The sequence below is a fragment of the Garra rufa genome, chromosome 17 (genome assembly GCF_049309525.1).
Source record: "Garra rufa chromosome 17, GarRuf1.0, whole genome shotgun sequence".
Lineage (NCBI taxonomy): Eukaryota > Metazoa > Chordata > Actinopteri > Cypriniformes > Cyprinidae > Garra > Garra rufa.
Window position 1 is genome coordinate 23,061,150 of NC_133377.1, and position 24,603 is coordinate 23,085,752.

Consider the following 24,603-nt stretch of genomic DNA (forward strand, 5'->3'; position numbering starts at 1 on the left):
AACAGTATACAAGTTATGAAAGTTTTACATGCAAGTCATTAAAGTTCTAAAGTCAAGTGATGAAAATTTTCATTTAGCTCATAGGGTTGTGTAAATACAATCTGAACATATATTTTTATAATAAATTGTCAAAAATGTAAAAACTAGCATATAAGGAGAAATAATACACTGACATTACTAATATGCAGAGCATGTGAGTGTTTTGTTAAGGATTCTTTTGCTCTGAGATAATTGGGAATTTGAACCAGCATGGGATTTGAATCATTTATTTATGCATTAGAGGCCTCCTACAACATTTTGAAGGTGAAATACTTTTTAATATACAGTGCCCTCCACTAATATTGGCACCCTTAGTAAATATGAGCAAAGGTGACTGTGACCTTTAGATCTTTCATTCGAAAAATTCACAAAATTCTAACATTTCATTGAAGTAAAAATGGGGGGATATCTCATTATGAAACAAATGTTTTTCTGTAGTTCACGTCGGCCACAATTATTGGCACCCCTAAAAATTTGTCTAAGTTAAATATCTATAAAAAAAATATCTCTTTCTGTTCCACATGATTATAAATATGAGGAACACAAAAGTCAAATTCCCTTAATCATCCATCACAAGAAGTTAAACCAAAGAATGTAGTTCTGATGTGCAGAACAAGTTTGTTGAGCTTCACAAAATAGAAAGTAGCTGTAAGAAAAGAGCTAAAGCATTGAAAATCCCCATTCCCACCATCAGGGCAACAGAAGTTCCAATTAACTAAAGATGTTACAAATCTGCCTAGAAGAGGACGTGTCTCTATATCATCCAAATGCACGATAAGGAGGAGAGTTTGAGTGGCAAAAGACTCGCAGTTGGAGAATTGCAGAGAATTGTTGAGTCTTGGGGTCAGAAAGCCTAAAATAAAATGATCAAACCGCCCCTACATCACCACATGTTGTTCCAGACAGTTTCAAGAAAAAATCCTCCTCGCTCACCCAAAAACAAACTCCAGCGTATTCACTTGTCAGCCATGATTGGAACTTCAAACAGGACTGGCTTCTATGGTCAGATGAAACTAAAAATGAGCTTTTTGGCAGCTAACCCTCCAGATGGTTTTGGTGCAGACAGGGATAAAAAGTATCCCATGCCCACAGTTAAAAATACTGCTGGGTCTTTAATGTTGTGGGCTCATTTTTTGCCAGAGGTCCTGTACATCTTGTTAAGATGCATCACTTCATGGATTCTATCAAATACCAGCAGATAAAAAATCAAAACCTGACTGCCTCTGAAGAGAAATCTTAGAAATCTTATAATGGGCCATGGTTGCATCTTCCAGCAGGATGATGATCCAAAACAAACATTAAAATCAACACAAAAATTGTGTCACTGAGCACAGAATGAAGCTTCTACCATGGCCCTGCCAGTTCCCTGACCTCAACCCTGTATAGAAACTGAAGAGAAGAAGCACCAACATGAAGCTAGGAAGAGAGAGATTCTGGAGAATCTAGAGAGATTCTGTATGAAGGAATGGCCTCTGATCGCTTGTCAGATGCTCTCCAAACTCATTAGGCATTGCTGGAGAAAACTCCGAACTGTTATCAATAATAGTGACAATAATAGTGACCAACGTGAACTAGAGAAAAAACATTTATTTCATAATGAGATTTCACCCCTAGGTTCTATTGTTTTACTTCAATGACAGGTTAGAATTTTGTGAATTTTTTGAATGAAAGATCAAAATGATAAATTATGCAGATTTATTTTCACATCCACCTTTGCTCATTTACCAAGGGTGCCAATATTAGTGGAGGGCACTGCATTTGGGTCTTTCTGGGTTAAGGTAGCCTATATCAACTGAAAAAACATACACATAACCAAAGCTGTTAACTAAATTCTTAAAAGGAACCCTGGGTATTAAGACTTGTATTATATAAAGTAAGATGTCTCTTACAGAAACATGTAAAAAACCCATGAATGAATACGTTATTTTACAAATCCACAACGTAATGCATCCTTGGAAATGGGGGGCGCCATTATTTTAGTTGCACGGAGTCTACACGCCCCCAACAGTACGGAGCCCCTTACGTCACCTGTAGGAAAAAAATAATTAATCCGGGACGGTTTTGCAATTCGTTCCCTCAGTTTATAAACCGTACTCACGAATTCCTAAACTGTTCCCTCGGTTTAACAAACCGTGCCCACGAATTTCCAATCCGTGCGCTCAGATTTTGTAAACCGTACCCTCGGATTTTGAATCCGTACCCACAAAATCATAATCCGTGCGCACGCTTTCGCAATCCGTTCCCACAGTTTGTAAACTGCTCTCACGGATTTGTGATTATGATAAGCTTTTCACCCAGAGTTAGATGCATGCTGCACTATTAATGTTATTATTAAATAAGGCCTATTATTGCATTGCATTTAGTTTGAGAGCAAAGGAATGGCAACATAACCTGTACATTATTTGTTTTGTATTGCTTTTTACCCTCTCCTCTCCAAAACTCGTTTTTTTTTTTTTTTTAATTCAGGTAATTTTACATTTTGAAAAATATTATTAAATAAAACAAAGCCGTTTGACCAGCGCTCTTCACTTATTATTTTATTTTGGTACCATGACCGCACTTACAAAACAGGCTTCTTTTTAGCGTTTATTTTACATTAATAACCAATAGGATAAAACACATGGTGTTTTGACAGCTAATCTATTGGTGATTAATATAAAATAAAGCTAAAAACTCTGTTTTGTCAGTGTTGCACAGTCTCATATAGCCTACTGAGAAATAAAGTTTAATAAATGCAAAACAATGCATCCAGCACTTAAACAGGTGTCCAGGTTGAATTTGGGGGCGGGGCCACAAATCCGTGAGAGCAGTTTACAAACTGTGGGAACGGATTGCGAAAGCGTGCGCACGGATTATGAATTTGTGGGTACGGATTCAAAATTCGAGGGTACGGTTTACAAAATCTGAGCGCACGGATTGGAAATTCGTGGGCACTGTTTGTTAATCCGTGGGCACGAATTGTTAAACCGAGGGAACAGTTTAAGAATTCGTGAGTACGGTTTATAAACTGAGGGAACGAATTGCAAAACCGTCCCCACGGATTAATTATTTTTCTTCTACAGGTGACGTAAGGGGCTCCGTACTACGGGGATATCAAGTCAAATATGTTTGCAGCTGACTTCCCTTACTAAATTCATCATCTGAACCTGGGACTGACGATTCTGATCCACCAGTTCACTTCTCTCAACCGCTTCAGCAGGCACTGCTGCACAAATATGATCGGTGTTTACCGAGTCACACACATCCACTAAGCACTGTATAGCTGCGACAGACTTAACATCCGTCTGCGTTGCTGCATCCATCATAAACGGAGAACACTGTACACTTACTGACTGCAGTGAAACAGACGAATCGTCCGGTTCCTCAGCGAATAAGCTTGAACTATCTCCTTCAGTGGCTGGGGCGTCATGACAAGCACAAGCATATTGTGTTTCTCGTCTCTGTTTTCCTCTGTGCTTCTCAGCGAGGATTTCACTCGATATCCGAGGGAGTTTAGACTCCTTGTGGGGAAAAATCGACGGTACGGCATTTAGTTTAAGCCTACGCTTATATCCATCGGCACCTGCAAGCTCTTTCATTAGCTGTCGTCTACTAAAAGCCTCAAAGGCATCAGGACTAAAGTGGAGTGAGCAAAGACGTGGGTCTTTAGGAAGGTGTATTCGTCCACAGGCATCTTCCCATACTTTTCTCCTTTTCTCATCGGTAGGAAAGCAGTGAAGACTAACATCGCTTCCCTTGTTGCCCTTCGACTGAAAATTACAACCAAAAGCCGCACAATGTGGCATGGTATCAGTATGTTATTTTTTTCTGAGCTGTACTATGGTAAAAATAGTAACAGGTATCCAATACCGAGTGCAACCACTTGACGTCATCAAAGCAGAATGCACTAGGCAACTAAAACAAAATGGCGCCCCCCATAGTCCAAAATATGCAAACGATGTGGATTTTCTTAGATAACTTAAATCTTTCATGGGTTTTTTTTACAACATATTTCACTAAAGCCCCGGTCAGACTACACGATTTTTTTGTCGGTTACGACAGTCACTGTGTCAGACTATGCGATTTTGACAGGTTAAAATCTTGTCGTGTCGTGGGTACCAAACATGTCACACTACAGGACGCTTAGCGACCAATCATTGCGTGACGTCTACGACAAGTCGCACTCTACTTCCGTAAACTACCGGTGACAGCAACATTGCCCGAAGTTGCCCTGTAGATGGGCGACATTTGACTCTTGAGTGGGGGGGGGGTGTAAGCATTAAAATAGTGCCCTACTGTATTGCAGGCAGCACATCAAAGCTGCACTTCAGCCTGGGCAGATGGGCCCTGACTTTTTTTAGGCTTCTCCTTATTTTTATAATTTAGACATCCATCAATTATGGTGAAGAAAAAAATTCCGCGCTGGTGGAAACAACACGAAACTTCACTTTCGAGACCGACTCGGACGCCGTTTAGTGTGCTAATTCTGCGCAGCTGAATCCGCGTTCAAGCGCACACAATAGGCTAAAACTCGCCCCAAGCACCAGCAAAAAAGAAAAAAAAAAAAGAGAAAAAATAACAATGAATGGGTCGAGGAAAGAGTAAGGACATAATTATTTATTAATAAATTTGTGTATTCTCAGTCAGTGTCGCAAAGATCCTGACTCGCAATCTAATTTTTTAGAGAGAAATTCATCTTTACAAATTGCATGAAAGAGGGTTTTTTTTTTCAATTTGTTTCATTTCGTTAAGTAATAATTTAAAGCTTTCTATAAATATATTTATTATGTCTGTAAGTCATGCATTTCGCTTCATTTTGTTAAGCACTCCTGTTCAAGAACCAGATGGCAGAAAGCACATAATTTTTGTTTTCTTTATCTTATAAAAATGCTGTAACGTTTCTTTAGCTTCCACTTTATGCACAAACTATGCGCCTATAGCACACATTTATCTGTAAAGTTTAAACTACCATTGTTTTATACTTGAACTGTTTTATATCTATAGATTTAATTTTAGGCAAGTCGTGATGATTTGAGAAGGCAAACTGATCAAACAGACTATGATCAATCTTCCACTGGGCGCTGTTTGGTAAAAACAAACAAACAAAAAAAAATTATATTCAACAAATAAAAAATGCTCCAAACGTTTTTCTAAATTAGCTAAACTAAAAACGAAACTAAATATAAACACTATGCCATTACATGCCAAACTGGACTATTTTATAGCTGAAACAGTAAGTTGTTTTGGTAGAAGGGAAAATATATTTTTGTCCCGTCTATTGCTTCACCATTATTTCGAGAATAAGCATCGTAAATAGGCTAATGTCACTCCGAAAACATATCAGCGTGCATGTGCCGAAAAACGAAAGTTTCATGCAAGTTCTGAATGAATTAAAGCCTGGAAAGTGCATTACTGAAATCGTCACAAATCTTAGTTCATAAAGATCTCACAAAATTCCGTTATAATTAATACAGCTCTCTAAACTTTATTTACATCGCCTCTTTATAGGTTATCTTCATAGATGCATTTGTATAAAAAAAATCCTGTGTGGCCGCAAATAAACCAAATATGTATGGGAAACACTTATTGTGAATGAGAATCATTATGAGTTACCAGGTTGCTGATGCTCCTCTGCTATTGATCGCCAACACTTGTCTTTTTTTAATTCTGTCGTGGTAGTCCCTTGATGACACATCAAAAAGGCAATCATACTGTTGCCATAGCTCCACAAAGCTTTCTTCCAATTCATAGGTTCACCTAGTAGCAAAGTCATCTCTCTTTCGTTTCGCCATGTTTAAAAGCTGTGCATGGAAGAGGTTCTGTGCTCCTATTGGTCAACGTCACCCATGTGTAGGGAATTCGTCGTGGAGGGCCGGAAAAATATTAAACATGCTAGTCTTTCTGTGTAGACGTCGTGGAGCATCGCAGACATGTCGTGAACTATGTCACACTACATGATATGAAACGTTCGAATCTTATGTCCCGACGCCCATTGTCGTATACGATTCTCCACGACACCCTATGACAAGCAAATCGTGGCAAAATCGGGCTAAAATCGTGTAGTCTGACCGGGGCTTTAAGAGACACCATTTATGTTATATTAAGCCATACGTCTTAAAAGCTTGTATGGCGTTGCTTAAAAGAACATTATTTTGTGCATTTGGTGTAATACAATGCGTTTATGTGGTTTAAGGTTCAAAAAACATTATTTTCCACATACTGTACATTACAGAACCTTTTTAAAAGGCTGTGGTGACGCGTTTTAATGGTCATCAGCATCGAAAATCCTTGAAAATTTTTGTATTCCTATTTTTTTTTTATGTGCATTCATAACACTATACTTTGTATTATATCATCAAATTACAAAAAAAACAAAAAAACAAAAAAACTAGTTAACGCTAATGCACCCTTGGTGTTTCTAATGCAGCGTCTATGGGAGGGATAGTAAATTTTGAAAGTCGTGAAAACACTTTCTTTTGGAGCAAATGAGATTGAAGTTGCAAGTTTCTGCCATGATGCAACGGATCCACAATTCAGTTTGGCAGCACTTGACATCACCCATCCAAAGTAAATAAGAGGCATTAACATTGATGCCCTGCATAAATGCACCATTATTCTGGGTTTTTATGCATTACACGTTGCACTGAATTGCGTCGCGTCACAGGGGATTGGGACAGACGACACTATGTAAACATAAAACAGTGTCTGCATTTGTGATAGTAGAAACCACAAACAAGCGCTACTCTACACTGCTGAAATCTTGCATTTGAATTTGTTTTTTCACGCTACGTCATCAACCTGGAAGTCGGCCATTGCGAAGGCACTGAACGTAAACAACGCCATTGAAACGAATGGAACTTGTGCATGGGCTTGGCGAAAAAACAAATAAACAAAAGTAATACAATTAGGATAAAAAACAGAAGGAAGAATTGTCAGGTTGTCAGTCTGCGACAAAGAAGGCAGATCGTATGGATATTTACCACCTATCACAGGGCTCGACAATATGGACTGCCATTCACTGCACACTACATCCATGTTCCAAAATGTCGTTTGTGTGGCAATATTATGTTGTTATTATTATTATATTTAATCTGTAAAAGGCCATTAATGGAGACCAGAAACACTGAAGACGGACATAAAGAGGAGAAAATACTGTAGCAGGCAGATCAATTTAACTGTTCACAATGCACAAAATATTGGAAGAAAGTCCTAAACAATGAATTGGGGGTAGGAGTTTATATGAATGTATCTCTGAGGGAAACCTTTCAGCAATTTTTTCTTTTCACCTAACATCTGTATAATGCATTATAAAGTGTTAATAAGCATAGCACAGCTTTGCGTACAGCAGTAACCAATGAAAGATTATCGCTTTGCTTGAGCCATGTATTAACAGCTTAGTTTAAAATTGTTTGTCAAATTATTTGTCATAATATATTTCTTGCTTACCAAGTCATTCTCTATGATTTAGCAGCTTCTGCACATTTTATTCCATAGTATAGACATCATAAATTAGTAACAAGGTATTAGTGCATTTGCATTAACTGTTCGAACCATGCTGCTGTTTACATCCCCAGTGGCCACGCATCCGGGTACCTGGTCAAAACGTGAGTGCAAGTGAGTGTAAGTCTAAGTGTAAGTGCAAACAATCTATTGTCAGTAGCAAATTCTTTAAATATGAACACATACTTACAGGCTGTGACTCAGAAGCGTCAGACTGTTGTTGCAACGTTGGAACTGCCCCAGTTTTTAAAATAAGCCTCTGTGCACAGCCAGCCTTGTACTCTCCAAGGTTCAGGAAACAGTCCTTCGTAAAATGCGCTGCACACACTAGAATATTTGGGTGCTGTTCTGGAACAGTGTTGTAAATAAAGCTCAACCACTGATTTTTAGTTGTGTTTTCTTTTGGGAGACCAAACAAAGTAGTTTTACTTTCACAACGAAACACACAACGTCTCCACGACATGGCGGCGGCAACAACACTACAGTGAGAATAAAAGTTACGCAAGTCTTCGCACACAGTGATGTAGATTTGTGGGGGCGTGTTTGAATGAGGCGTAGGGAGGCGTGAATGAACTCTAATATCTCCTAGGTTTGCGACTTTAAGGATCTTATAAATGCACGAACAGCGTAACACTCCAAAGACAGAGGAAAACATGAAAACGCCTCATATGATTATACATGAGCCATCCAAGTCCTAACCCGGAGTTCCTTTTAGTAGACAAGGACAATAAAACACTAACATGGCTGGTGTTTTATTTCACTGTAAAATAGATAAATGTACTTACCCGCATTGCTTCCGAGGACAAAATGCTTGGCAGTGCTGCATCTTTCAATATAAGATACTTTGCAAAACCAGCAGCATGTTGAGAATAATTCACAAAACAGTCCGTTGTGAAATGTGAGGAACAAATGGAAGCTTTATCCTTCTGTCACCCAGGCACATTATTATAAATAAACTTCAACCATTAATTTCTAATGCTCGGATCTTTAGGCCATGCAGTGTTTTTGGAGGGGCAGTTTCTTTACAGCCACTGACAGAACAGCGTCTGAATTTCGGCTTATTCGACATTTTTATTTAACAGCAATATCACTTTGTGCTTAATGGACAGTCATGAGTTGTTTATATTCTTCTTTTTCTTCTGTGTTTAAGGGAGCTGGCAAACCTACTTTTGGTGCAATTTCGCCTCCTACTGGGATAGAGTGAGAAGCTGTGGTGTCGAAAGGAGAATTTGGTACTTTTAAGTAATTTGTAACCTTTATATGAACTATTTAGAACGCTTTGCAATGTCAGGAACGTTTCCTTCCTTGTCAGAACACAACACTTTTTATTATCATTTTGATTGATTTTATCAACATAAATTATGATTAGCAAATATTCAAACTGGTAAATTTCTGGACTTGTCATTTCTGTAGTTATCAGTGTTAGCATACAGCACATAAAAATGTGACATTGGATGCAAAAAAACAGTCTCAAGTAGAACGGGTATTCTTTAATGCCAAAAACCATTAGGATATTAGGTAAAGATATGTTCCATGAAGATATTTTGTAAATTTCCTACTGTAAATATATCAAAACTTAATTTTTGATGAGTAATATGCATTGCTAAGAACTTTGTTTAGACAACTTTAAAGGCAATTTTCTCAATATTATGATTTTTTTTGTACTTTCAGATTTTTTAAATTTTCAAACGGTTGTATCTCAGGCCAAATGTTCTATCCTATCAATCCGTAATCAATAGAAAGCTTATTTATTCAGCTTTCAGGTGATGTATAAATCCCAATTTTCTTTTAAAATTGACTCTTATGACTGGTTTTGTGGTCCAGGCTCACGTATGAAATGCTACAATAAAGGCATGACACTAGAAAGTTATTTGTACCGTTTGACCCGTCAGTGATTTTTCTCTCTGTTTGGGGGTTTTAGGATCTTGTTGGCGTTTCAGGGTGGTGACTTTGTTATCCAGCTCATCCATGAAACCCTCATCGACAGACTCACTGTCCCTGTCTTCCTCCTGTCCAGTGCCCTCTGCAGGTAAAAACACGTGCAGCTGTGTGCGAGATGCACTAGATGAAGAGGTGGGTAAATGTTGGCTGGGAAGGCAAGTCTTTCCTCTGACAGATAAAGTCTCTAGGTTTACGGGCTGCCTGCGCTGCCTCACTAATGGCTGCAGGCCTCTGTTTTCTGCCCGCCGCAGACTGTGAGTAAACCCCTGTCCTAACTTTGTTACAGGCTTTAGAGGCTGAGAGAAATGCATGTACACTTGATGATAGCTCTGCTGAGGCGTCTTTGTGTTGTCAAGGGTCTTGCAGGAGGGAGAAGATGGGCCACGTTTGTGTAGAAGGGGATGGCGGTTTTTTGAAAACCCCTCGATGACTGCACTCTGGCCTGGGGTGAACAAGCAGGGCTCACTGATACTTTAAGGTCAGAGGAGATAGAAAGAAAGAAATTCATAATTATTATAGAAAGGGTGTTTAAAATTAAGTTAATTGATCAAATCAAGTTGACAGTAAAGAACATGTTATAAAGGATTTCAAATGAGCTATTTTCAACAAATGTTTCTTGAGGAACAAATCAGCTTATTAGAATTATATATATATATATATATATATATATATATATATATATATATATATATATATATGCGTGTGTGTGTGTGTGTGTGTGTGTGTGTGTGTGTGTGTGTGTGTGTTTATAACTTTGAAATACCAATTGAACTGTCAGTTCAGATACACAAGACAAAATTCATTAAACCATTTGGAACTGTTATGATATCAATCATTTATGGGTTATCATTCAAAAACTACATTTAAAAAGCATTTAAGTATTCAAATTTTAGATGTATTCTAAGATCCTTTTAATGTTTACTGAAATCCACAATAATATTTAAAATAACAGTAAGCTTAAAATATATAAAATCATAATTTATTAGGTACTTACAATTGGGAGGTGGCTGTTCTGAACCCTAACCCCTAAATTTCAACTTATGAAAGTTATATTAAAATTATTTGTGTATATTTTGTTCCATTGTTGTTCTTAAAATGATCTTTTTGATTCTTTTAAAAAGTAAAAAAAAAAAAAAAAAAAATGATACAAGGTGTGAGATTTTTCTGCAATTAAGCACACTTTTTGGGAGTTATTCTGTAACATTTAATTTTTATATCCATACAGCTGTTCAGAACTGTGCTAGCTAACCAATAGTATCTAAAATTGTCACTACCGAAACATTTGGTGGAGTTTCAAAAGTGACATCTTTGTTTTTTGTTATTTTTCCATAATATTATCTTTACCAAAACAGTCACGACCGAAACAGGTCATTGTTTCAGTAGTGACAACAGGGAACACATAATCCTTTATTTGGAGGAAATAAACAATTTTATGTATGTCATTTTTTTATTATTATTTTAGTATGTTTTAGTATGCAAGTAAAAACAACTGAAACATGAGATGTTTTGTTAACAATAAAGTATACTGAATTATCAACTAAGATGTTATGATAGTTTTTGGTTCAATGTATATTCAAACTAACGAATCCTTAACTTTAAAATCAGTATGTTCAATTTTTTGCCTTTTACACAGCAAAATTGGATTCAAAATACAACAAATCTCAAATTACACTTGAAATATAATATTAAGTTAAAAAAAAAAATACATATATCATATTTTTCCAATATAGATGTAAGCAAAATATTAATAGGTCGATATAACCCTTCTAATTAAAGACATTTCCAACACTGACTTGGGACTAATTCTGTAGAATGGCCCATATAGATTTCTTTCATAAAATGGCCAGCACAGCATATATTGTACAGCTTGAGAAACACTGGAAACATTGGCTGCTGTCATTGGATAATCTGTGTAATATAGCTGTTGTTTTTCCCCCGTGAACGGTTTGGGTGTGTTGCCATGCAAGAGGAATGTTTCTCAGGTTTCTAAAGCATTCTCCATTGTGCATAGCAGGTTTGACACTTCCTATTACTGGCTGATAAAGAGCTGTATCTGCATTCACATTTATACAGGTTTGAAGTTTAATGCAAACCCCGACAAACTTAAACCACTCTGAGGATTGTGTTGCAGTAAATATTTAACTTTTCAATAAAAAAAAAAGTTCTCTTAAATATTTTTTTTCTTCAATTATACATGCTTAAATATTCTAAATACAAAATCCTATAAAAGTTAAAAATAAAAATTTTCCTCTGCCTTATTTTTTTACAGTGTATTTGTAATATCACATGCAGTAACCAATTCTCTATCACTGATGCTGAACCCCAGGCTTCGAGGCGCCAGATATCAGCTTACTTGAGAGGCACCGTGGTGGTCCGACCATGTGTTGATCTGGACAATGATGGAAGTCTGAAATCATCTCTGCTCCGTGAGCCAGGAAGTGGAAGCACAGAACTGGAGAGCAGGTACGTCTGGACCAGAGTGCGGTTTCTCTGCATTGCCCACTGATGCTTTAACTCCACAGTGTTCATGCTCAGTCCAGAAGGTCCCCTGGTCGTACTCATATCTGCACCGACAGCACCAGACAGACTGCAGCCGCCCCTCGGGGGAGCATGTGTCCACATACAGTGATCAATCATTCATGTGCATTAAAAATACATCAGGCAAGCCCATTGGTCGCACACCACCAAATTCTCCCTCCCTGTCTCCCTTTCCCTCGTTCCGTTGTCATCTTACAGCATGCAAAAAGCATTTCTGAGATATCCTGGAACATGGGGATTTGAATCACTATCTCAAATCCCAAATTTTGAAAATAAATACTGATATGTAGTTCTAAAGATCCATTTAAAGTAAATTGAATGTTTTAGTAGTATATTATTCAAACTTAACCTAAAAAGAACAAGGCCCAAACCTGAACACTCATAAATCAAAGTATACTTAAAATATTGCAGTTATAAGATTATTGTAGTAGGTTTTAAAAGAAAACACTAAATTTAATTTTCTCATTTAAATGTGCCACTTGCTGTTTATTTAAATTTGTACTAGCATTTACTAGGAATTTACCTAGTACCCGTTACCTGTCCCACATGTTAGTAAATTATGGTTAAGCAGTCATTTTCAAAAACTTATCATTCTGAAATGTAATTTTATTTCATTAAAAAATTAGTAACACTAACAATCTGTGAAAATCTTCCTGTGTGTATGTCAAAAACACTTGCCAAACAACCCTAACCCACATTTACTGCACCACACTTCTCAGACTGCAGGTTTATTTTTCTTTTTGAACAATTTCCAGAAGTAGCTGTCAGCCAATAGGACACAACAGTGATAAAACAAGAGAAACATAGCACCTTGACCTTAATTGATACTGGACAGCAGCTGGGTGCTACTGGGTTACAGAGGGCTGTCTGTGTTTACAGTCCTACAGAATAAGCTCTTAAACAGCTCTTTTTAAATCTTACCAGTAAGTGTAATGGATAGACATCAAGTTATACTAAACCAAAATATTAAATATGAAATATTTAGCAAATATTCTGAAACATACATAGTCAGCTACTTAGTCGAGGCTCTGCAGTTGCAGATAAAATGCAATGGTTTCATCTCAAAAAATGTTCCCAACAACCAGACATAAGATCTTCACATATTTTATTTAAAAATAGGATATATTCATGATGCATTCAGTCCTGCACTCAAGATTTCCCAAGCTGCCGCGTCACGTGTCACACTCCAACAGGACTATATAAGACAAACAGAAAGAGAATAAGAGTTAAAAATTAGTCATCTAGTTGCATAAGTGATCTCATCTTTGATTAAAAATAGTAAGATGAACACAAAGAAGCCTTTTCTTATATATTATGCAGGGTTCGTACAGATACTGCAAAATAAAATCAAGGACATTTCAAGAACTACTTATTTTCATTTTCAAGGACTTCAGAGTCCTGCTTAAATAATTTAAGCACTTTTCAAGTACCTCTTCAGGAATATTGCCATTTTCAAGGGTTTTCCCAGGCCTTAAATTTCCAAAAGTCCAATTCAAAAACTTTAAGCACCTTGTACGAACCCAGATTATAACAAAACAATTGGACACATTATCACTTAATATCAAAATTTCTTATAAAAATGATTAGTTCACTCCAGATTTAAAATACGCTGATAATTTATTCACTCACATGCCAAGTTAAGGTTTTTTGAGAAAAACTTTACATGATTTTTCTACATGTAGCGGACTTTAAAGGGAGCCAATGGGTTGAAGGACCAAATTGTAGTTTCAATGAAGGGCTCAACACAATCCCAGCCAAGGAAGGGTTGTGTCTAGCAAAACAAATCAACCATCTTCAAAAATGTGTGGTTATAAAGTATATGAATTCTGAATTTTAATTCTGGAGTGAACCAATCCTTTAAATGATTTCACAGACCTGCACATTATTGTCCACTGTACAGGAACATTTCATGCTGATAGTGCTCGGATGCTGAGAGAACAAGGTTCCTTAGTTGACCTAAAGAAACAAAACAAAAAGCCTTTTTACTCCATCACACAAACACATGTAGGACCTTGATTTGCTTGTCATAGTGAAGTGTTTGGTGAATGCTTACCCATATTTCAAGGCGTATGATGCTGCTTAACCTCCTTCAATCACCCGAGGCCCCTGCAGTGAGAGAAAGACAGTGAGATACAGAAGTAAACCAGTATAAAGAGACCTACCTAAACTGCTTTACATGACTGACTTACATCAGGCTTTTATCATTAACAATAACATTTTGGAAACACTTAAATGTTTCAGTAGCTCTTTTTTTAAAAAAAAATAAATTATAACTACTTCAGTTCTCTTTCCAAAAAGAAAATATGGAAACTACTCAAGCACATAATGGTTAGATATACTGTAGTTAAAGCTAATTCACTTTGTTTTTTTAAATATACAGCTCGGGAGTAAATATCACCTAATCTCATGCAGAAACACTGTTACATTCGCTGTACAGCTCACTAACTGACAAGGTCAATGACACTTGAACTCCATACAGACAACACCTCAAACACAATCCCAAATTTCTAAAAGATATAGATGTTGTGCTAAAGATCTGCCTCTCTGAGGCAGCAGCTAGGTCACAAGGTTAGTTCTGGCATCACACTCCATATTGCTAAAAAACTTGTGGCCCATACTGGGATTATCAAAATGACAGATTGGGGCCAAGATGAATGGATCACAGTGCAGATAAACAGACATGTACACACACCCAGAGAGTCAAAATGCTGATCCAGCACTATAAAATATGTTGTACAGAAGCACTCCGATCATCCACAGGAGCACGCACACACTCAGTGAATTTAAGGCACCATTAATACAGTTTGTTCAGTAACATGGCTGTGATACACTGCTGGAGAACGAGTCACTGGTATGATGAGTGCAATATTTGAGTGAATAAACGATCACAGTGGATTTTGAGAAAACACCAAATAAATATACTTTAAAGTAGAGTGTCATTACCCAGAGTATTTCCCACCCCAGTCCACATAGGGAAGTTTGTAAAGAGTGGAGGCAGCATTACTGTAATATCCATGTAGTTATGGAGCAAACAGACTAGTTAGACTGCCAGGATTGAGAGTGAGAAAAGGAGAGAGAAAGAATAACTATTTACACTGTCATAAATACATTTTTGCAACATCAAGACAAGACAGCAAACTTAAAGGCTATCCAATACAGAGGTTTGTTGCAAACTACAACAGATTTGGTGCAGACCAGAACAGTTGATAGACAAGGTCTAAGCACGGACGAGAATGGAGGGTATGAGTTGCAAAGTCTGCAGTGTAATTGTGGCATCTATAACACGCCTGCCGTTAGGAAAAAAAGCACTTGTCAAAACTGAATGAATGGAAATTGCTATATGAACATTAGCCGAAATCAAAGCAAAACTAGGGTAACTGCTAAAAACTGGCAAGTTAATAAAGATGTTATTTTTTGTACATTTTAAAATTCTATTTGAAATACATGCTGTTCTTTTGAACTATCCAAAGAATCCTGAAAAAAAAAAATATTTAAGTGACATGTTAGATGTACTTATACTATAGTAATAACAGTAAATTACACAATTACAAGCAACAAATCCTAATCCTTACCTTACAGTAAGTACATTAATAAATATTACTCAGTACTTCGTCAGGCTGTCACTAACGATTATTTTGTTAATCAAGTAATCTGTCGATTATTCTGATGATTAATCGAGTACTTGGATAATAATTTTGTAGTAATAAAAATAGGCCCAAGCAAACAATAGCCTTTAAAATTACCTTAAGCTGTAGTCCTCTAGCAGGTAATAAACAAATGTATGCGTCTCGCGGAAGAACACTGTAGCTGGAGCTACTTCTCTCTGTTATGTCTATGAAGAATCACATAGGAACTGGGCTACTATGCAGCGGTTCCTACCAGAACAAGTCTAAAATAGTCAATATAAATTGTGCCAAAAACATGGTTCAAAAAACTGATTCATGTTGTACTCGCTTATACAAATTGAGCACAAAAAAAAGTTATGGACTGCAGATTTAAACATGTATAACAGCAACAAGGCAAGACTAATTCAAATAAAGTATTAAATGCAAGTAATAATGGCTAACAAAACTGTAAACAAATACATAATGTATTATAAACAATACAGCTAACATACATTACATGCCCTCTGCAGGCATTTGTTACAATGCGTAAACTTTACTGCGTAATATAATCCTTGTTTAATATTGACTAAACATTCAATTCAAATGTCTACATAATCTTTAATATTTGGCCATTTCTTTCTGACAGAAATGCTACACAGCCACTAATTTCTTGAATATGTGGACATCGAAATGTGTAAACTCCAGTGGTGGAATGTAACGAAGTATTTGTACTGTACTTAAGTAAATTTTTACGTATCTATACTTTACTTAAGTAAAAAAAAAATAATGCATACTTTTACTTTTACTCAAGTAGATTTTTCAGCAATTATCTGTACTTTGTACTCCACTACATTATTAAAATGCGTGTCGTTACATCCTTCCGAATCTTGCATAAAATTTTTTTGGTCGACTGACGTTTTGGCGTTGCTGGCCAATGCACGTTGAAACAGATCGGAGATCTGATTGGTCAAAGAACTCAAGCCGAAAAATAGTGAGCGCGCGTTTTGAAACAACACAAGCGGAACTGTTGTAAATCGAAGAAAAGGACACCAAATATCAAACATGGACGAAGAGCCAACAACGTCGACTGAGCTTGAGCCTGTGCCCTGTATCTCTGCTTCTGAGAGACACCCCTGGCCTTATTTAAGCAAGTTATTTGAATTTAAAGGTTCAAAGAATGACTCCTGGCGTTTTCAATGTGTCAAGTGCCTACCTCAACGCAAAAAATTGTTAGCGTTTAAAAACCCCCCTTCAAATTTGAAGAAACATATAGAGGTAAGACATGCAATGCTAGTTATTAATATTTAAAGTTACTAACTTGCTATGATATGGTGCTATGACTGTTATAGAAAAACGGATGTCAACATAAAAATATCACACCAGTATAATATTTGTTTCAAACATTTTACTTAAAATACTTTTACTTAAAAAAATGCTTTAAAGTAAATTTAAATGTATGTACTTAGGACTTTTACTTAAGATGTTGATGTAGTAATTATACTTTTACTTAAGTATATATTTTGTAGGGTAGTTGTACTTTTACTTAAGTACTAAACTTAAGTACTTCCTCCACCACTGGTAAACTCAAGAGTGAGGGTTTGGGCTTTTATTTTGAAACTGCAATGAACTGTTAGGATATTGAGAAAGATATTGATGTATTTTGTGTTTGTGTAAGTTTGTAAATTATTTACCCATCAAATCTGATGAAATGGCACACGTTGTGTTCCGAGATGAACGTTATAATAAACTCAAACTCGCATCAATATGCCGAGATGGAGTTTGCGACAGTATTTACTGTGAACAGAGCCACTCTGACATGCACATACATAACCTAAACACATGTAAATCATTAAATGGCATATTACATCTACATATCTAATTAAATGGTAGAATTTGTGAATTCACAATAACATTATGCCTTATGATTTTTAAATGGATTTAAGTATACATAAGTAATCTGGGATTTTTTTAAAATAGAGTATTCAAATTGAATTGAGAAACTGTGGCAGCCCTAGCACTTTGTATAATCACAGCAAGAATACCTTAAAATAAAAGTGTAACCAAAAATGTATCACTGACTCCACAAAAATATTAGACAGCAAAACATTTTAACCCAAGACATTTCATAAGCACCAAATCAGCATATTAGAATGATTCCTGAAGGATCATGTGACACTGAAGATTGGAGTAACGACTGGAAAATTCAGCTTTGCTGAATATAGTAAAATGGAATATTTTAAATCTTACTAATTTTACATTACCATTGTATTTTTCACATGCCTTGGTGAGCACATGGGGGGGAAAAAAAAAAAAAAAAAAAAAAAAAAAAAAAAAAAAGAATTCCCCCCCAACCTTTTCAGTTTTTGTATATAAAGCAACAAAACAATTACATCACAGATTTTGCTGCTTGAGCTCAAATCATGTAAAAAGGATAAGTTCTGGAGAAAATATAAAATCATGTTTAGAAAGCCCCACAGAAGGGGCTTTCTAAGTAGTGGACTGAAAAAAACAAACAAACAAAAAAAGCAAATAGTGGACTGAAAAAAAGCTTTTTCTGAACATTTCCATTCTGATTCAAGGTCACCATAAACAGACCATATTTTGTTCATCCCTGCCTAAGCAGAAAGAAAATCACGGTACATGAAGTCAATAGAAAGCCACGACCCCACTAAAGAAGTCCTTGAATTTTATTAGTGTGAGGTGCTTAAATACATGATGCCTGGTGAAGTAGTGATGCTGCTGCTGTCCTCAAAGACAGCTACTGCGTGGAAGACATTACAGAGCAGCTGAAATACACACAGAGGGAGCCAAAGTACCAAACACATTTTAGATATTGCTTACAGAAACAATTTCTGCACCGTGAATCCATTTTCAGGAGTGTGATGCCAGAACCCTGGTAGTATTTCAACACGGCTGATGAAAGTAGTACTTTATTTGCATGGAACAAAAGACAAGATCACTTACCTTTTCCGGTGATATGCAAGCATACCTCTTGATGCAAATAAGTCCAGGCTCAACTGTCCACTGATCTGCAGAACTAATCCTCAATGTTACCAACTGCTGGAGTCTGTGGGTAAGCTGGACACTGGCCCCTAATGCTCAGCTATAGCACCACCATTCACTCAATACACAGTACAGACAGAGACAAGCTCTTGTCACACTTGCTAAAATCTCAGGAGCCTGAAAAGGCAAGTTTCCACTGTATTCTGCCAAAGGGAAAAAGAGTCTTAACCATAGTGTCTGGTCACACAATCAACAGCATGTGGAAATGTATGGTCCCAGTTCATACAGTACTATCTACATGCAGGGTGATGTCAAAAAATTGGCAAATGTTGTGATATATTTATAAATTCCTACTAGCCTATTGAAATTCCAGAAAATCATCAAGTTGTTCATATCAAAGCAAGAATTTAACCTAAAAATTAGTTTTGAATTGTGCACTATATAAAGACTATTCCAAAAGCTTTAAGCAGGGAATAAATAAAATGTTCACCCAAAAATGAAGTGTCATTTACTAACCCTTTTGTCATTCCAAACTAGGGACGCATCGAAATTTCTGCCGCCGAAATTGGCATGGTTTTCAGCCGTGCCTGACTGGTGAAAATTAACAGGTTAGATCACCATCTGAAAAAGTTTCAGTAAAGTTGGCAACATATTCACAGATTCAATTTTTACTAGCTCAGAAATTTTAACTTGAACCAAATTTTTGATAACTCTTACTGGTTATACTACAATTACTTAATTTGGAAAAAAAACTGTGCTTTTGCAAAAAAAAAAAAAAAAAAAAAAAATTACAAGTTGTTAATCATGAAAAAATAACTAACACTATACTGTCACTACATTCAGTTCACACAATGCTCTCCTGCTGGTTATACAACAACACTGAAACATTGTACTATTTTTAATAAACATTTCAAAATTGTGATTACTTTATTGGTACATTTCATGAAATTAAAAAGGCTAATAATTCAATCACATAATTTAAATATTTTAAAATAACCAATTTTCAGTTTTTGGCCAAATGCATCCTGATTGATTGTTTTTGGCCCAGAATATATTTTGGTGCATCCCTACTCCAAAACCCATGTGACTAAAGGTGTGGTCACATTTCCCATTGCTATTCAAAATTTCATACGTTTGTCATTTTTAGCCATCTAAACGGGATCATTTTGAGGCAACCTTGAGCAGATGGAAACTCAATTGGTCATCCCTTATTGAATTTTCTACTTTGGATACACTGCCATTCAAAATACTTTTTGTAAAGAAAGGAATAACTTTATAGTTATCAAGCATTGTAAAAGCATTATGCATTAAATTGTCTTACATCTTCGATTTGGATCAAATGTTACAAAAGCGTTCTTTTTCAAATAGAGATTTTCCAAAATAGTTTCCAGAACCATTTATCCAAAACATAAATTTCCACAAACACATTAGGCAGTACAATGAACATTAAATATGAATGTTGAAATGTTTATTCAAGGTCTGTTTCCTGACGGATCATGTGTCATTACCAAAAAACTCACAGCACTGACCAACAGAATGATGCTTGATGTAGGCAATTGATTTAAAAACAGATTGCTAATGTGACCATGCCTTAACACAACGGGTTGGAATATCCTGTACATTTCTTGTGGAGCTGTTTGGTGGTGCTTGAGAAACGCTGTCCTTTTTATACTTGCGTAGATCATACAGGTTTGGAATGACATAAGGGCAAGCAATGCCTTTAAATGGGTTCTGAAATGTTCATCTAGATTTAAAGGTTAAACAAACTATAGTTGTAAACTGTAGAGCTAAATTGGAGAGGGAGGAGGAAAAAAAAAAAAACAATACCCCACTACTCCAACACTATCAAAACAGGCACATTTAATATGGTTTGCTTTCAGGACTTGGCAGACTGTGAAGTAATCATGCGTTGTGCACTTACCAAGCCTGGACGTGGTGTGGTGTTCTTGAAAACTGAGAAGTCAGTTAATTTTTATCTCTCTTCCTTCTTGCTATTATCCAAGCAACTAGCTAGAAGTGCTTTAAGTGGGAATGAGAACATCCTTCTCTTGAACTGATTCAAGGCTTTTATCAAAAAGGTTAAAAGGTTAAAAAAAAAAAAAAAAAAAAAATGTATAAATACTCAGATTATCATTCCCATTCAATTCTTAAGACTCCTGCTGATTCTAAACAGGCATCCAGCCTTTGTCTAAACAATGAATATTTAAGTTAATTTAAATAATCTGACTTTTTGTTTTTGATTAGCCAAAATAAATAGTTGCAATGCACAGCAACTTAAGCGCAGTTGATCTTCCTCAAAGTTTGCAAAAAGTAGTATTTTGTAATTGTGAATTTACCACTCTAACGGTAAACAAAATCCAGTTATTAACATCAAGGACAATCCAGAGCAGTTCTCATATGGTATAGAACTTGTTTCTTGAAGTAGCTTCTGCAATTAGATTCAATTGATCGTAAGGGGGGAAAAAAGTACTACCAACATTGTTAAATAATTGGTTAACTCTAAAAAGTTCCTTTTAATTTCATACTCATATTGAATTACTGAAAAATCCCTCAATTAAATCAACATTTTGAATTACTGAGAAATCCCTCAATTAAATCAACATTACTTAAAAGAAGAAAAGATTTAAAAAAAAAATATTCTATGCAATGCAATCTAGGAAATGTAGTCTGAGCCAAGTTGCTAACATTTTAATATAACAAATTAAATAGCAGCTGTACTACAATTATAGACTACATTAATTGAATTATTTAAAACTGTGGTCAGACTCACAAAACTCTACGTGACCCTGGACCAAAAAAAAAACATAAGTGTCAACTTTTCAAAGTTGAGATTTATATATCTGAAAGCTGAATAAATAAACTTTCCTTTAATGCATGGTTTGTTAGGATAGGACCATGTTTGGCCGAAATGCAAATATTTAAGAATCAGGAACCTGAGGGTGCCAAAAAAAAAAAAAAAAAAAAAAATCGCTTTTAAAACTGTCTAAATTAAGTTCTTTGCAATGCATATTACCAATCAAAAATTAAAATTGATATATTTACGGTAGGAAATTTACAAAATATCTAAATTGAACATGATCTTTACTTAATATCCTAATGATTTTTGGCATAAAAGAAAAATACAATTTTGACCCATACCATGTATTTTTGGCTATTGCTACAAATACACATGTGCTACTTAAGACTGGTTTTGTTGTCCAGGGTCACATATTAGACTGGTGTCACTAAGATCTAAAGCAGTGGTTCTCAAACAGGGGTACGCGTACCCCTAGGGGTACGTGAGGTGACGGAAGGGGGTACGCAAACAAAATGCTGAGCTTTGCCATTCATTTAATTCTACCCCAATAAAAACAGAGCATGTATTTCTGACAAGCAAAATGCCGCTTTTATTATAAAACAGGAACATTGGAGTGCTGTAAACAATCAAACAACATCGAATTACCTCATCTCTTGCGCTCAAAACTGACTGTATCCACACCAGCAGTGCGCGTATAATAGGATACCAGAGTGTGTTGCTTTAGAAAATCGCGCTGCTGTTCATTGTCTATAAAGTATATTTGTAGCAATTAATAGCAAAGAACAAATATTGAAAGACTGTACATAAAAATCTATTTAAGAAACTCTCTTCAATACAGAAACATGCTCTGTGCGAGTTATTTTTCATGTTTAAAATACGAGCAAGAACAGTTTTCTCTGAATATCCAAACAATTGTAGGTAACATTAAGTTAGCATTTTACATTTTAAATGTTGCCTATATTTAAACACAATATTGTTTGTTATATTTCCGACAAATCAATAGTTGCAACCAGTGGTGTAGTGGAGTACCCACTTTATCAGGCGGCTTTGCGAATATCCACTTCAATCCCTTCTGATGTGCATCATTCAGTAGTGTCCTGCATTAGCCAAAATCATGACAGTCCACCACATCCAGTCATGTGTGAATAAATGCAAATATTCGCTAAAAACACTCAGGACCGTGGCGTGGCTTGCTTTGAAATATGTTTGGCGATTGCGCCCGCACCAGCTCCATCTCCCGCACCCCAGCCTGTTCATATACGTGAGAGCATGTCAGGAAGGGCGCGCAAAGTAATGGTAAAGTTATAATTATTATCGATTACTGATTTGAATCAGTACATAACGAAAACAATACCTTACAAATAAAAAGCAGGTGAATGAAGCGTATACCCACTTCTTCAGGCACCACTACTCTACTGGTTGCTACGATAATCCGCAACAGAACTGGTGTTTCGTTAATGAAGAAATCCGCAGCTTTGAACGATTCGGAGAGTCAGTGAACTACAGCCGTTTGCTTCCTTAGGGCCCGATCACACCGAACGAGTCTTTTAGTTCTAAAAACGCGAGGTGCACAGCACTGCCGTTTTTTGGTGACTTTTAAAAAAGAGCTGTGTACTGCGTTTTTTTTATGTTGCTAGACAATGACCAAAACAGCTGTCCTGTCAATCAAATCAAAGGATTAAAGCACGAGCGCTCTAAAATCTTTGGTTTTTGCTGTTAAGTAAACTGTCATATTAGCAGAAACCCTGAAAAATACAGCTCCGGGTTACCCACGATAGACACCAAAAGTTTCTCCTCCATTTCTTGCAGTCTCCGGAGTTTAAGCAACGGTAAACTTGTCACCACAACAGAAGGCCCGCCTCTCCATTCATTCGATTGGACAATGGAAAAAAAAAAAACGCGAATGACGTTGGGCGTTTTTCTGCTCAGAGTTAATTTTTTTTCAACTTCAGGCGCTCAGAGCGCTCCTGCAAAAACGCGAGGCGCAGCAGGCGGCGAAAACGCGAGGTGCCCGGGACGCATAAGCAGCGCACAGAACGCTCGCTGCCAACAGAAAACCATTCAAAAGAGGCGCTTCCAACTGCAAAAACGCGTTCGGTGTGATCGCGGCATCACTGAATGAAAGAGAGGCGACGCCTCACTCATTAAGACAGTGACTGGAGCCACCTACTGGCGATATTAGATATAAATTTAATCACTTAATTTTGCCATTATTTATTGCTTTGTGACCCTGGCCACAAAACCAGTCATAAGGGTATTTTTTTTTTAATTGAGATTTATACATAGTCTGAAGTGGTGTATTCCAACATTTTCATTGATGTATGATTTGTTAGGGATAGGACAATATTTGGCCGAGATACAACTATTTAAAAATCTGGAATCTGAGGATGCAAAAAAAAAAAAATAAATAAAAATAAAATAAATAAATATTTAGAAAATCACCTTTAAAGTTAAAAATGAAGTTATGTAAAATGCATGAAGTTAGTAATGCATATAATTTAGAAATGAAGTTGATAAATTCACAGTTGGAAATGTACAAAATATATTCATGGAACATGATCTTTACTTATCTTTAATATCCTAATGATTTTTGGCACAAAAGAAAATGTATAATTTTGACCCATACAATGTATTTTTGGCCACTGCTACAAATATACCCATGCTACTTAAGACTGGCATTTTTTTTTTTTTTTGTAGAGTTGTTCCGATACCACAACAACAACATCTAGTTTGGGTATTGGCGAGTACTTGAACCCACGTACCCATACGATACTATTTTCTTAAACAAGACCTAATTATGCCTGCTAGCTTTGCTTAACGCTGCAAATTGGAAGTCAAATTTTCTTCCCTGCTCAGAATGCAAACACAGGAAGTTTTGCTGTGTTCACAAACCGTTTGACAGCATTTCAGACTGAACCAACCAGACGGTAAAACTGCGACATGTCTCATATGTAGGGCCCTATCATTTTCGCGATGCGGAAAACTTGGACAGAATTGTGGAATCCAGTAATAAAAACTAAATTTGCAGCTTAACTTGGAATGTCATGAAATTTCTCAAAGTTTGGATGAATTCATCAAAACTCAGTCATTACACTTAAATCAAATTGCGATATGGGCTAATATTAGGAAACATTAAACCGCAAAATGACTATTTAAATATGAATTCTGTGTGTGCCCGTTTTAATGAATGGTACAGGTGTG

General features: G+C 36.3%; 1 protein-coding gene across 1 annotated transcript in view; it reads right to left on the minus strand.

Annotated features, from left to right (window-relative positions):
• Nucleotides 1-12,709: 12,709 nt before the first annotated feature.
• The window catches only part of sfpq (splicing factor proline/glutamine-rich), a 32,905-nt gene continuing 21,011 nt past the window's right edge, over nucleotides 12,710-24,603 (minus strand). Inside the window, exons 10-12 of the transcript XR_012340096.1 lie at nucleotides 14,051-14,103; nucleotides 13,873-13,953; nucleotides 12,710-13,192 (exon numbers count right to left, since the gene is read on the minus strand). The gene's annotated coding sequence lies outside the window, so the exon portion shown is untranslated. The remainder of the gene's footprint in view (nucleotides 13,193-13,872; nucleotides 13,954-14,050; nucleotides 14,104-24,603) is intronic.